Genomic DNA, 12,646 nt, shown 5'->3' with positions numbered 1-12,646 from the left:
GATGGTTATTTACATAGAACAAGAAAAATGGAATCATGTTTCCCTTCCTTATCACCAAGGGAGGACTGAAGAATGACCAAGTTTGTTCAGCAACTAACAACATTAATAACATAAGTATTTTTAATCAAAACTGCAACATTAAATTTTTCCTTGTAAGGCACTGACATCAAAATAACATAGGAGATCAAGGATACTGTTGGCATAACTACTTTGAAACGAGAAGAAAACAAAAGCCTAGAACAGAAGTTACTCTCTACATAGATAATAAAACTAGAGATAAAGTCATAAGAGATCTTCATGCTACACACATTCATCAGTCAAGACAGAAGTGTTAACGGGTTTTCACCACATTGTCTTTTATAGTTAAAATAAACAAATATTCCAGAAGGAAATTAACTCAGTAAGTAGAGAGAAAATATATTGCTATTGCGGAGATACGTGGCAAGCTGTTAGTTCTATCTTTAACTTTTGGGGAGAGATAAGAGGGAGGAAGGAATAGGTCAGAAATTTCATACTTATTTGTCCAATCACACAAATACATTATTATTAAAATAAAATAAAAAAAATGCAAAAAAATAAAATATCAACTTGGTATTTCTGAGAAATGGGAGGAGGCAGGGAAGTTATACCCAAAAAAAGAGAAGTTTTGCCATGAAAACTTGCATCTCAAACAAGAAGAACTACATTAAAAACAATGCATGAATTACAAATTTATTTTCCTCTGTTCTCCCCTCCACATCCACTTGCTTGCAGGCATGGAAACTTCATGAATTTTAGTTCTGTCTTTGAACTCCATTACAAAAAACAAACAAACAAAAAAACCCAATGTTATTATTATTTTCTGAAACTAAGAAGAAACAAAAAAAGATATATGTATCTCATGAGGCTGATATTCAAGATCACGTCTTTCATTATTTCTTATCATACTGAGAGGCTGAACATAGGCTTTGTGCCTCCACATGCAGAAATATGAAAGATCCTGACATATCCGCTCCTATTCCAAGGCTGCAAAGGGCACATAAGACAGAATATGCAAAAGCACCTCACAGAAATGAAATTTTGCAGAGTCAAAGGTGAGCTCTATGGTAAAGCAACATCATAACTTCAGAGCTTGTAAGACTAAGACAATAGATGAAGCAGGATAAATAGCATAAGTGGATGCATAGAAAGAAAAGTAAACATTTTTATTTAGTGACAAGAATTGTAATAAGCTCGACTCAGCATTTATTTGGCCTACATATTCTAATTATGATTTACTAAGAGATATGTGTTGCAAATGCACATCTGGACTTTGTCCATTCAACCGCATTGTTACTTGTCCTGCTATTTATTCCAAATCTATTTTCACATAGCTCTACAGAGAGCTTCCTTTTCCCAGGGGATTTGATTCTACCAGATGGTATTCACATGTACATATTATATCTAGATTTCAGTAGTTTTTCCACAACTCTGTTTTCAAGTAACAGAAAATATCACCACACAGTTATGTCTCTGTTAGAGAATTCTGAGGGAATGAAGTTACTGCAGTGTAATAAGGTTTCTAATAGTATAAATATGTTGAAGTTGAAAGATTTGTTCTGTTTCATGCGCGCCTTGTGAAAATGCTTCTAGGTATTTTCAGTTTTCATCCCAAGTTGTTATACACTACCTTTTTTTTTTTTTTCTTAGAAAATATCTTGCTGTGTAATGGCATTATATGTCCCAAGATCAGAACTAAAGATCAGAAGTATATGGTCTTTTGAGTCTATAAACACTGACACACAGGCTGTCCAACTGATATTTTAAGATGCATATACAGCATGTTATGAGAAGGCACTAAAAACATTAACCATGCGTATTAAACACATTGAAAAGCCACTCAAGGAAACTGGAGCCATCTATACAGATAATAATAAGCATCACAACACTGAGACAGGCTCCAGCAACCTGTAAAAGACTTAAAAATTATGCACAGACATTAAAATATTCTCCTACAATAGTAAAATAAGAAAAAACATGCCACAAAGATATTTTCTTGATGCCCAGCCTGCTGTGGCACCTTGTCTGCACAACACACAACATTCTGCATTCCCACACAACAGCCTAAATCCTCCAGGCCTGTGAATAGTGAGAAAACCAATACCAGGTGTTTAGTGAACACTTCAACCACTGTTCTTTGTTTCACAACACAAAGAACATTTCCTGACAGATGCAAGAATTAATATACAAGAAGTAGACAGTATCTAACATTCCGGGTCCCAGAAACAGGTCTCCAGTCCTTCTATGAGTAGCCTTGCTTCCAGTCAGACTGGTCATTTTCACAGCTTCCCTTCTTAAAGCATTTATTTACAGCTACTGCAAATCACTGAAAAGAAAAAATACCAACCACGGCAGCTAACCATCTTTCTTATATTAGTATTTACAGTATTGGACCCACTCATATTCTGTTAATCTTTTGATAATGGGCAGACAGCTTTGTTACTTGAAAACCAGCTTAACCATCCTTTGTCAGCCACGTCAAATTAAACACAGCAATTATGCAAGTAATAATTACCAGAACAATTAAGCAATTACTATTTAAAATTGTCACCTGAATTGTCATTCAGGTAAATATTTAGAGATATACATATTTGATAAATTATAAGGGAATATTTGAGCTAAGCTCACCTCAGCATCCACCCCTGAAAGATTGCTCGTGATCAAAAGTCTAAAATGCCTAGAGATGAGATTCTTCCTCTGCAGCACGAGACTGAAGTAACATAAGTACACAAGACAGTCCTCTTTCATACCATCATTTTAGTGTTTTACTCCATCAGTAGTGCTATCAGAGAAATAAAGAAGCTGCTGACCGTAAAAACATAGTGTGACCCACCTCCCTTCCATTAAGAGCTGTTATATCTGCACTTATACATAGGGATGAAGTTAAAATGGGAATAGTTAATAGCAAAGTTAAAACATAAATTCGAACTTTCCATCCTCATCAGAAACAAGAGAAACTACTCTTGGAAGAACAATTCCATCTTATCTCTCTAAAGATGAAGTCATGAGTGTCTTCTAAAAAGATGTTTTTTTTCTCCTAACAATGCAATGCTTGTTTCTTGCATTTCAATTGGCACAACTTCATATTGTTGTGTTCTGAAGAACAATAGAGCCAGTTGTAGAAATGAAATGAGTCACAAACAACACATGACTTGGGGCATGTAAGGTAGAACTGACTATAACATTTTGTTTCAGTTGCCAAACTGTGTAACAAAATCATATTTGTTTCTTACTTTAATCCAGAGTTTTGTTGTTGATCTAAGTACATTTTTTAAAAGTGGCATTTTTAAATAGCATTCAGAATTGCTCATAAACACTACTTAGAGTTTTTATAGCCCCAATGCTTGCATGATACAAGACTATAATCTTATATTTTTTACCATCCCACAATACGAAAGCGAGAAATATCCCTGGCAAGAGCAGCAGGTGCAAATTAGCTCCTCCATGGAAAATCAAGTTGGCTATTATGACAAGATAGTTTTGTGATTCTAAACATATTACACCAGATCAAAACTGCATTTCTCCCCCTCTCCTAGAAGGATCAAAAGGCCCCTAGATAGATAAGAAGATGACTGGAAAATTTGTTTCTATTGAATTTCCTTTCTTGATCTTTTAATTCTTTTTCAGAAAGTTATTCAGGAAATAAGTAACTGTTCTCATATTGTTCTCATCTACTAGAGTCAAAAGATTATCATCCTCTAACTATTTCTAGTCTCACAGCTCTTAAGAGAGAGCAGATTCCTACTGAGCAGTGGCGTCCTCAGGCATTCCTACTGTTTGGGTACAGGATTAGGAAAAAACCTATATATATATATATGTATATATTCTTTAACTATTACACTGGAATCTGATTTCTCAGGAGAAAAGAAATAAGCTGTATGAGCAGAATTTAAAAGGTAAAGTTGCAAGGTAAGCACAAAACTTCCCCAGAGTTGAGGCCTCTATCCTAAATGGAACAGCACTTACAACTGTTTCTTCCAGTACTACCCATTTAAAGTGTTTTGTTTGTTTGTTTGTTTGTTTGTTTTTAATTCAGTCCCAGAAGGATTTTAAGAAAAGTCAGAACTGCAGGTATTTATACTCAAAGAATTCTAGCACAAAGCTTTCTCAAAGCGTGAATAGTCCCACACGAAAGCATTCACAGCTTTGGGAGTCAAGTTGAACAGAATTAAAATGATGTTTGTATAGGTCTTTATCAAACTCCAGTTAAAATAAAGGTATTTGTGCAGAAAAACTATTCTGTACCAGAAGACATCTGTAAATCAACCACCACTGTTGTTATTTCATACTAACAATATCAGAAATGAACTACAAACTTCATAATCTTTCTGTGGCTAAAAAAACACAGGTTTTCGAAGTTATCAAAAGTCCAAAGGCTCAGTTTTCATTGTGCAGTAGTATCACAGAAAACAATTCTGCATGATACAGACGTGAATTCACAGCAGGATGCCTTTCAGTTCAAAGTGCTCAGATTGTTGCATTGAGAACGTAACTTCAAATCTCCTGCTTTGAAATACAAAAACAGTACATGAAGCTAATGTGTCACATTTTGAAGACTGGATAGTCTACAAACATCCAGAGTGATGGATGTTCAGTGGGTAGATGCTTACTAAGTTGCATTAATATAGTTCTGTAACATACGACCAAACCGAAGTTGACAGCAATAATATATTTATTTCTCTATAACAGTGATTCTTCACGTTTTATGCATTTTTCATATTATCCACCATGAATATAGTCCTATACAAATAAGAGTTTGTATTTATAATTACTACAAAATGTTACCTCAGGAAATATTACAAGTGGTCAATTTGATCACATACCTAGGACAAAATAGTTGATAAATTAGATGCATGTATGTAATTCCAAGAGATTAGAAAAGGATTTGTTTTCTAAGTTTGTTTTAGTATCAGATACAGGTGCTAACCTATGACTTGTCCTTGTTCTGAAGAAACAGCTACTTTCAAGATGCTCCTGCATGTGGAACTTGTAGCAGGGAGTCGCTGCTGAATGGCTTTCAAACCTACTTTCCTCACAAAAGAGTATTCTGCTAAAAAGTCTCCTAAGTAAAGTAACTCCATTTAGGTTGAAAAAAATCAAATCAAACAATCTGATCAACCAATATAACATACATTCAGTTCCACCAAGATTATTTCTTGGCTGACAAGAGTATAGCAGTTAACATGATTTAGAGGTTCTCAGAGTAAAGACATCATAGCAGCTATAAATATAATACTAATATAAATAGTTATGAAGTTCTAGGTTTTGATTATTTAATTAAGGCTCAGGGTTTTTATTGTATTAATAGCACTAAAGTATGAAAGTTTAAAAAAAAAAAAAAAAAAAAAAAGATGGGAGATATTAAGTTCCCCCATACAAGCAGTTTCTCTACACAGTTATTCTCTCTAGATCAGAGATAACTAAACAGACACAAACTGTCTATACTATTGCTCTGCATAGGAGCATAGACAATTGTGCTTCTGACACTCCAGATGGACAGGAAAATGAGAGGAAAGAAGTGCTCCTTCTTTCCCTACAGATTTATCTGTTTCTGCCATCCTTATTGTTGCACACCTCTTGAGAATAACTCAGACTGTAAGTGGCAGGGATGTACTTCAGGAGGCAAATCAACATTTACGTTAACAGTAATACCATAAGAAAAGTAGAACAGTGACATCAAGTGACAGGATTCCTACAATACACTTCTGAGGGTATGAGGATCATCTGCAACACACCCCTTTAGAAATTCCAGTTCTTAAATATTAATAACTATGGACATTTAAAGCAGTATAACTAAAGTATAAACACTACTCTTGGTCTCACTTGTGCTTGAATATTCAGCTTCTCATTTAAAGTATTCTTAAGTGAGGTTAAAAGAATTTAAAACACACTGCAGTTAAGATCAGTAACTTAAGGCTTAAGCAGCAACTTTAAAAAGACAAAACCAGAAAATCCAGCCAGGACTTGAAGCACTTATAGGGCTTTCTCATATGAAAAGATAATAACATCTTTGAAGTCACGGAAAAGCTATTTTTGTGTTTATATATATACATATGCACGTGTGCGTACACACACACACACACACACACACACACATGCTTCCACTCTTAGGGCAGTAGCAGTGAGTTGAAGAGTTGAAGTTCTACAGATTTTAAGTGTGGTTAAGCGTCTCTCCCTTTTAGATCTGGAGAAAAGTCTTCAAATGAAACCATTATTAATAAAGCTCAAAAGTCTGTGAACAGTGTTTTAGCACTGCTCTAAGCTTAGTCATAAAACACACAAGCTGAACTACCTTACGAAGACTGCCCTATTCTTTAGGCAGTTATCTGTGAAATGAGATACAGGTTTATTATTTTTATTCTGGTTTCTTTCAAGAAAATACTCCAGAGTTAACAGCTTCTAGTCTTCTGTCAGATACTTTGACTACATGACAAATGCCATATTGATAGCTTGAAACCTCCTAGAACATCATAATACCCAAGTGTGTTGTTACTGACTTCCAAGACAGATGAAAGATATCTCATACTTCCTACAATTGCAGCATCATTCAGTGTCTAGTGAATGGTAACACATGCGGGATAGGGGAAGGAAAGGTGCTTATTCATTAAGTCCACAGGTCTTAGGCAATATATGCAGCTGGATTCTGACAATGTTGAGAAAAAAAAAAACATTTGCTAGTGAAGGACCAGCTCTTCTCTCCATGGTACTACCATTTTTTACTGGATGTAAGCTATGAAGTTTAATCTGAGCTTTCTAGAAGGCACGTACACAAGGCATTAGGGAAAAGTACAATGAACTGATCTAAAATGAGTACTTCACTCATGCCCTTCTGAGCACCAAATGGGTCAAGGGAAACAAATGAAAGTTAAAGAAAGTTGAAATATATTAATGAGAATGTGATATTATCAGACACAGTCTTTGACTTCACTCTAGAAACTTATGTCATTTTGCATGATGGAATGCTATGCTTTCAGTATTTATCAATCTAGTACCCTTAGAGAATTCAAACACAGCACGAAACAAATAAAATATTCCCAGGTTCCAATCAGCTATACTGTCCGTAGAATCATTTCTTCTCTACAGTGGTATTTTCTCCTACAGACTAGGTGATCACATATTGCACCGATACTTAAATGTCTTGCATCCTTAGTTCTCCTTGCAAATGCTAGTTAGTGCAGCTCACTACCATGTAATAAGGGCTCCTAGGACAAGCAAGACTGTCAGTGTCAAGCTTCATTTAATTTCCTAATTATTGTGTCAAAGTAATTAGAGGAGACACAAAGAAAATAAACCTTATTTCACTTTACTTCTGTCAGGTTTCTGTAGCTCAAGAAACACAGAAGAAAAACTCAGTTGATCCAAATAGGGTTCGCTTTGGTTTTGTTGTGTTTTTCCTCCCTTCTGATGCTAAATCCTTATTGTTATATAATGGTGCCTTGCCAGGGAGCTGCCAAGCCAGATACCACAAGCAGAATGGACAACAGTCACTCAGGAGCAGTGATACTGAGAAAGAAGCACAACTTGTTAAAGGGAATTTAGGAAAAAGAATATTGAAATTCTAGAATTATTTGTCTTTTACACAATGAATATACATTGTAAGTAAGTCCTTTGGCATTCAGTTTAGCATCTTGAATAAAAAACATCAGATGGCTGTGTTAGCAATGGTATGTTCAAAATAGCGGTTAAATAGATACTGGTGTGCACAGTAATTCTGAAAACATTAAAAGGATTCCAGCAATTCTAGTAAGTTATGATCTAAATTGAGCAAGACATAGTCAAACTCTTGCATATATTATGCAAACTGTCTCTTCACACAAGATATGAAAGAACATTGAAGACTTCCTTTATCTTCTTCATACAAAATTTTCAAAATAACAAGCTTAAAGCCTCCAGGGTAACAGGTCTTCACAAAACTGAACTGTTTTATATATTTTTATATTTCTGCTGAGAGTTTCAGTATCTAAAGGTACAAATTCATCTATATCTGAAATCCGTACCATAAGAAATTCACATATTTTGTTATTGAGATATCACATCTTCACTTCTCTGCACAGAATAAGACACTCATTTTGCACTGACCTTCTCATTCATTATTTTTTGCAAAGCAGATACTAAGTGTTAATCATACCATATGGACCAGCTGTTTCACATATATCTGTTTTCTTATCTGTATTCTGATCTAAGCACTGCATATGCTTGGAAAGACTTGTGCATACTACATATGTAGTATTCAGTTTTGTCCCAAATTTCATCCTTCTTAGAACATTTCTCACAGCAGATTACACAGTGGGAAGCCAGCTGAAAACAACCAGACTTAAGTTTGACCTCTCAGACCTTTACAGATTTCCCATGACTTTTCTGCTGTACTAAAGTTTTCTTCCTTTACACAAACTAGCTTCAATTTTGGACAACTGTCAACACTAAAGCACCAGTCCATGGATCACAGACAACCAATCAGCAGTTAGTAGAAATATTCTCAAAATCACACCTTCAGGAAGAAATAACCTCTTAAATTCAAGTATCTTTAAAACCACCACTGGCAACTAAAACATTAAGAGAAATACCAGTACCTACCTTTTGTCATATCCAACCCTCAAGAACAACAAACATAATTCCAGCAATATTACAAAAGACGTGAATTGCAGAATTGCAGCAGTTTTAATAGCAAGCATATCTAGATCCACTCAAGGAAAACTCACCTTATGCCTCATGAGAGCTGCGCATCACAAAACAGAGTACTTCCCATAACAGCCACTCACCAACAGCTATTTTCTTCTAATAACTGTGGAGCCAAGTTGACTTTTGACACTGAAGTCTTTCCACATACAGGAATTCTGATGCCTCGTACCAGCTGTTCAACCGCAGATAAAGAGTTCAGCAACTTCATTTCTCTCTCCTCAGAGTCCTCTCAGGAAAAATCTTTATTTTTTCCTAGTATCTAAACCATAAATTCAGGCTTAGGTTCAGACTTCACAAAAAAAATGCATCCTCCCATGAGTTTTACAGTTTTTCCGAGGTGCATCCAAGATATCTTCCTGCTCAGTAATGCTCTAATATGACCTTATCACTAGCACAAACATAACTAACATTCCTACAACTTTCTACAGCACTACTAACAATGATAAAACAACCAACCAGCAACTCTCCCTTCTTTTCTTGTCATTCGGGCCTTCTAGGGGGACTCCAGATTTTGCTTTCACCCAAAGCCCAAAACCACTCACAGCTGAGGCCTAACGGTAATTGGGGCTCATTAATTACTTACTTGCTTTGGGTGTCTGGTTAACTTTTCCAAGTCAAGGAATGTTTACATCATCCTCTCTAAAGCTATGCAGCAAAACATCTTCTGTTGCTTTCAGCATGGATTAAAAAAAGGATCTATGTATTTGCAAAAAATTCACAGTATAATTACAAAAATGTGAAATAGAAAGTACTAAGTATAATATATTTTGCTGAACATAAGGAGTAAAAAAAAAGCTTCTAATGTTGTGATAGTAACTGCTGAAAAAAAGAAAGACTTGTTGTAACCTATATCAATGTGCTCCAGAAATCCAAGCATAGTTTAAAATCCTGAGCAGGAAAGAAAAATATATATGTCTATATTTATGAAACTACGCAAATAATTTCTCTGTAAAATAATCCAGATTATATAAATTATCCCACAGAATAAGGCCCCATGTTAATGATGCTATTAATTTGCTAATTATGTGTTATTTTCATAAAATAGGTTACTGTGTTACCACTTGTATTCCTTTGCTTTGGCTAATGGATAACAACTGCCTTATCACTTGTTTTATATTGCTTAATTTTGAAGATTTCATTAGAGATATTACTGCTTTGCCCTGTTATAAATGTGATCTAAATCATGCTATTTTTTTCTCTATGGTTTACACGCTGCTCTCTTTTTCTGCCATTAGATCAAAAATCTATTGCTGTGGGGAATTGTGGGACCCCTCCACGGGATGTGACACGACAGGCCCTCTCAGCTCTATGATTGATGTGTGGCATATGCTTTAGGGGCGTAGACGGGGCACATGAGGTATATAAACTAGAGTTCACATCTAATAAACACTATTTTGCTGTTCACCATATTGGTGTGTACATGCAGTTATTTGGTCCTGACCTGGTTAGGGTTAATAGCATAGGAGGCAGTGCAACAATCTGTTATCTCAAAAAGAAAAGAAAACATCTGTTCAGTGTTTGATTTTCTCACTGGCAATTTAGTACGAGCTGTATTTGCATCTTTCCTGATATAAAAATTAGGATGGCTGATCTTTTCTACTACATTCTTTTGTATATCTCCTCTATTCATTGCTCAACTCTGTTATTAATGCAATAGTTAAGAGATGGTATAAGGCCAAGTTAAGTTATGTCCTGGTATTTAATTATTTCATTACTTTTTTTTTATGCTTTGGCTAACAATCTCATTCATGATTAATGATTAACTTCAATACTATGATTTACTTACAACCTAGATTCAATAGAACAAATAAAACAAAAGCTCTTATTCTGTGCCTGTAGGCCCACTGAAATAACTGAGGACATTTAATTTCTCCTGTATTCATCATCATCCTCCAGCCTGCCTGGAATATAACAAATAAGACTTGCATTTCACCCCCTAGCCCCTAACAAAATCTGATCTGCCTTGTACAAGCCTTAGTTTCAATTCTCTTCAAAGAAACATTCACATCTCTGCTTCCCTTTTTTTATATTAATGTAATACATCTACAGTGTTACTACTATTCTGAGTTTCACCAACTGGGCTAGCTCTGCAGCTTTACATAGACATGAATTTGCACACAAGGGAGACTTTCCCCTGTTCTTGTCAAGCACATTTAGTACTTTCTGGCATACTGTTACAGCAAATGTTGCCTGCAATGACAAGGACCATTAGGTCTGTATTTAAACATTGATGACACAAAGGAATAAAGACCTCAACAATTTATTATCTTTCATGATAATAGAAAAGTCTATTGAACATAAAAACTTCACATTCAGAAATCCTGAATTTATGCTTGTTTCAAAAACTCTGAACTCAACCTGGAATTACACCACATTTGCATTAGGTGATGGGATTCATGTTGGGACTGGCTGTTCTTCAGAAGACTGTGGGAATAAACTCAGGGATTTGTCTGCACCAGCAGTTTTACGTTTTGCTGGAAAAGAAAAAAAAATCCCTTTTCCTTTTTCTCCTCTGGGAATTCTAAGAACTTCCCTGGAAATTTATCAGATTTTACAGATGTTATACGTACTAACAAATATGATATCAAGAGAAAGAAAAAACTAAGAGCATACATGAGTATATACAGCACTGCAAACTAAAATAATTGAAGTATTTTTTCATGATGAAAAAAAAAAGCAGAAAATATCCTGAAATTCATTTTCCAAAAGCCTTATACCTGATAAGGCTTTTATTTATTTATTTATTTTAATCTCCAATAACTGTGGGAGTGTCTTCTAAATTAATTTTTATTTTCTTATGAGTCTTAAAAATGCATAGTAATATCATACCATTTCATACAACCTTAAAACATAAAAATGGCCAGGTACATGATTGACATTTAAGGTATGCTACATAATAGGTTGTCTCTATATGTTCCTGATTATTTGAGAAAATTCTATACAGTTACCTACTAATGTCAGAAGCATTACTCTTACATTTGACTAATAGTGAATATCAAAGGGATTGTTGAAACTGAGAAGATAGAGGTAGTTAACTAAAAGTAGTTAATAAAACATTAATTTTGTATTTTTCACTTTGTTTTCATTGTCTCTTCTGCTGTTTGACAGCTTGAATGTGTGTTATCAATGTAGGGTTTTTTTGTTTTTTGTTTTGTTTGTTTTTGAATCCATTCTGAGTGGATATTTAATACCTATCTGCCATCCATATTAGGAAGTCTGGGATCAGGATGGTGAGTAAAATCATTGAAAACTCTCTTAAACAGGTAATAATTTATTTCTACTCAAGATTGTCCTTTCTGCACAGGCTTTGTTCCCTCTTTTCTGAGACTAGTTTGCTTTAAGTTTACATACCCTTCAGTATGTAGGATTAACCTTTAGGAAAGATGAAGCATGCAAGCATGGAGAGAGTAAAGTCTCATCTACCTTTCCAAACCAATGGCACAGCCATCATTGCATCGATTCTTTAAAAGCTGCTTATCCATCTTTACTGCCTTTCTCTGGATGTTTGTTTTCCATTAGTTGTCTTCTTTGGCTTGCATCCTGACACTCATACTTGTTTATAGTGAACAGATAAACTGATGGGGAACATGACATTTACAAAAATGGGGTCTCTAAGTACTGCATTCTACTGCATTCTTCAAGCTCCCATACAAAATAGCTTCAGTAATTACAGCTCAAGGCTTCTCTGCTTCTTCATTTCTTTAACATGGCAATGAAAACAATGATCTACTTCATTTTTGTGGCATGATGTGTTGATCTTCCTTCCATTGTCTTTATTTGTCAAATACTTTATAATTTCACTCTGTAGTTGAAAATCCTTTTTATTTTTATTTTTTTTCCTGAAAATGCCTGCAGTTTCTGCAGTACTGTTTGTTATTCTACTGATTTCACTTGTTCTTTCAGGCTGTTATATTTAAGACTGATGAGGCATTCATGCTCTGGCAATAAG

At 34.9% G+C, this 12,646-nt stretch overlaps 1 protein-coding gene across 2 annotated transcripts in view; it reads right to left on the bottom strand.

Moving 5' to 3' along the window:
- DLC1 (DLC1 Rho GTPase activating protein) overlaps positions 1–12,646 on the bottom strand; it is a 310,261-nt gene that overhangs the window by 249,379 nt on the left and 48,236 nt on the right. Inside the window, exon 1 of one of the 2 annotated variants that reach the window (XM_048941134.1) lies at positions 8,718–8,922. The exons of the other annotated variant lie outside the window; for it this stretch is intronic. The gene's annotated coding sequence lies outside the window, so the exon portion shown is untranslated. Of the gene's footprint in view, positions 1–8,717; positions 8,923–12,646 lie in introns of those variants that run through there. 2 annotated transcript variants of the gene reach the window in all.

The sequence above is a fragment of the Lagopus muta genome, chromosome 4 (assembly GCF_023343835.1).
Source record: "Lagopus muta isolate bLagMut1 chromosome 4, bLagMut1 primary, whole genome shotgun sequence".
Taxonomy (NCBI): domain Eukaryota; kingdom Metazoa; phylum Chordata; class Aves; order Galliformes; family Phasianidae; genus Lagopus; species Lagopus muta.
Note: the sequence above shows the minus strand (reverse complement) of the source record. Positions and strands in the feature narration are given on the sequence as shown.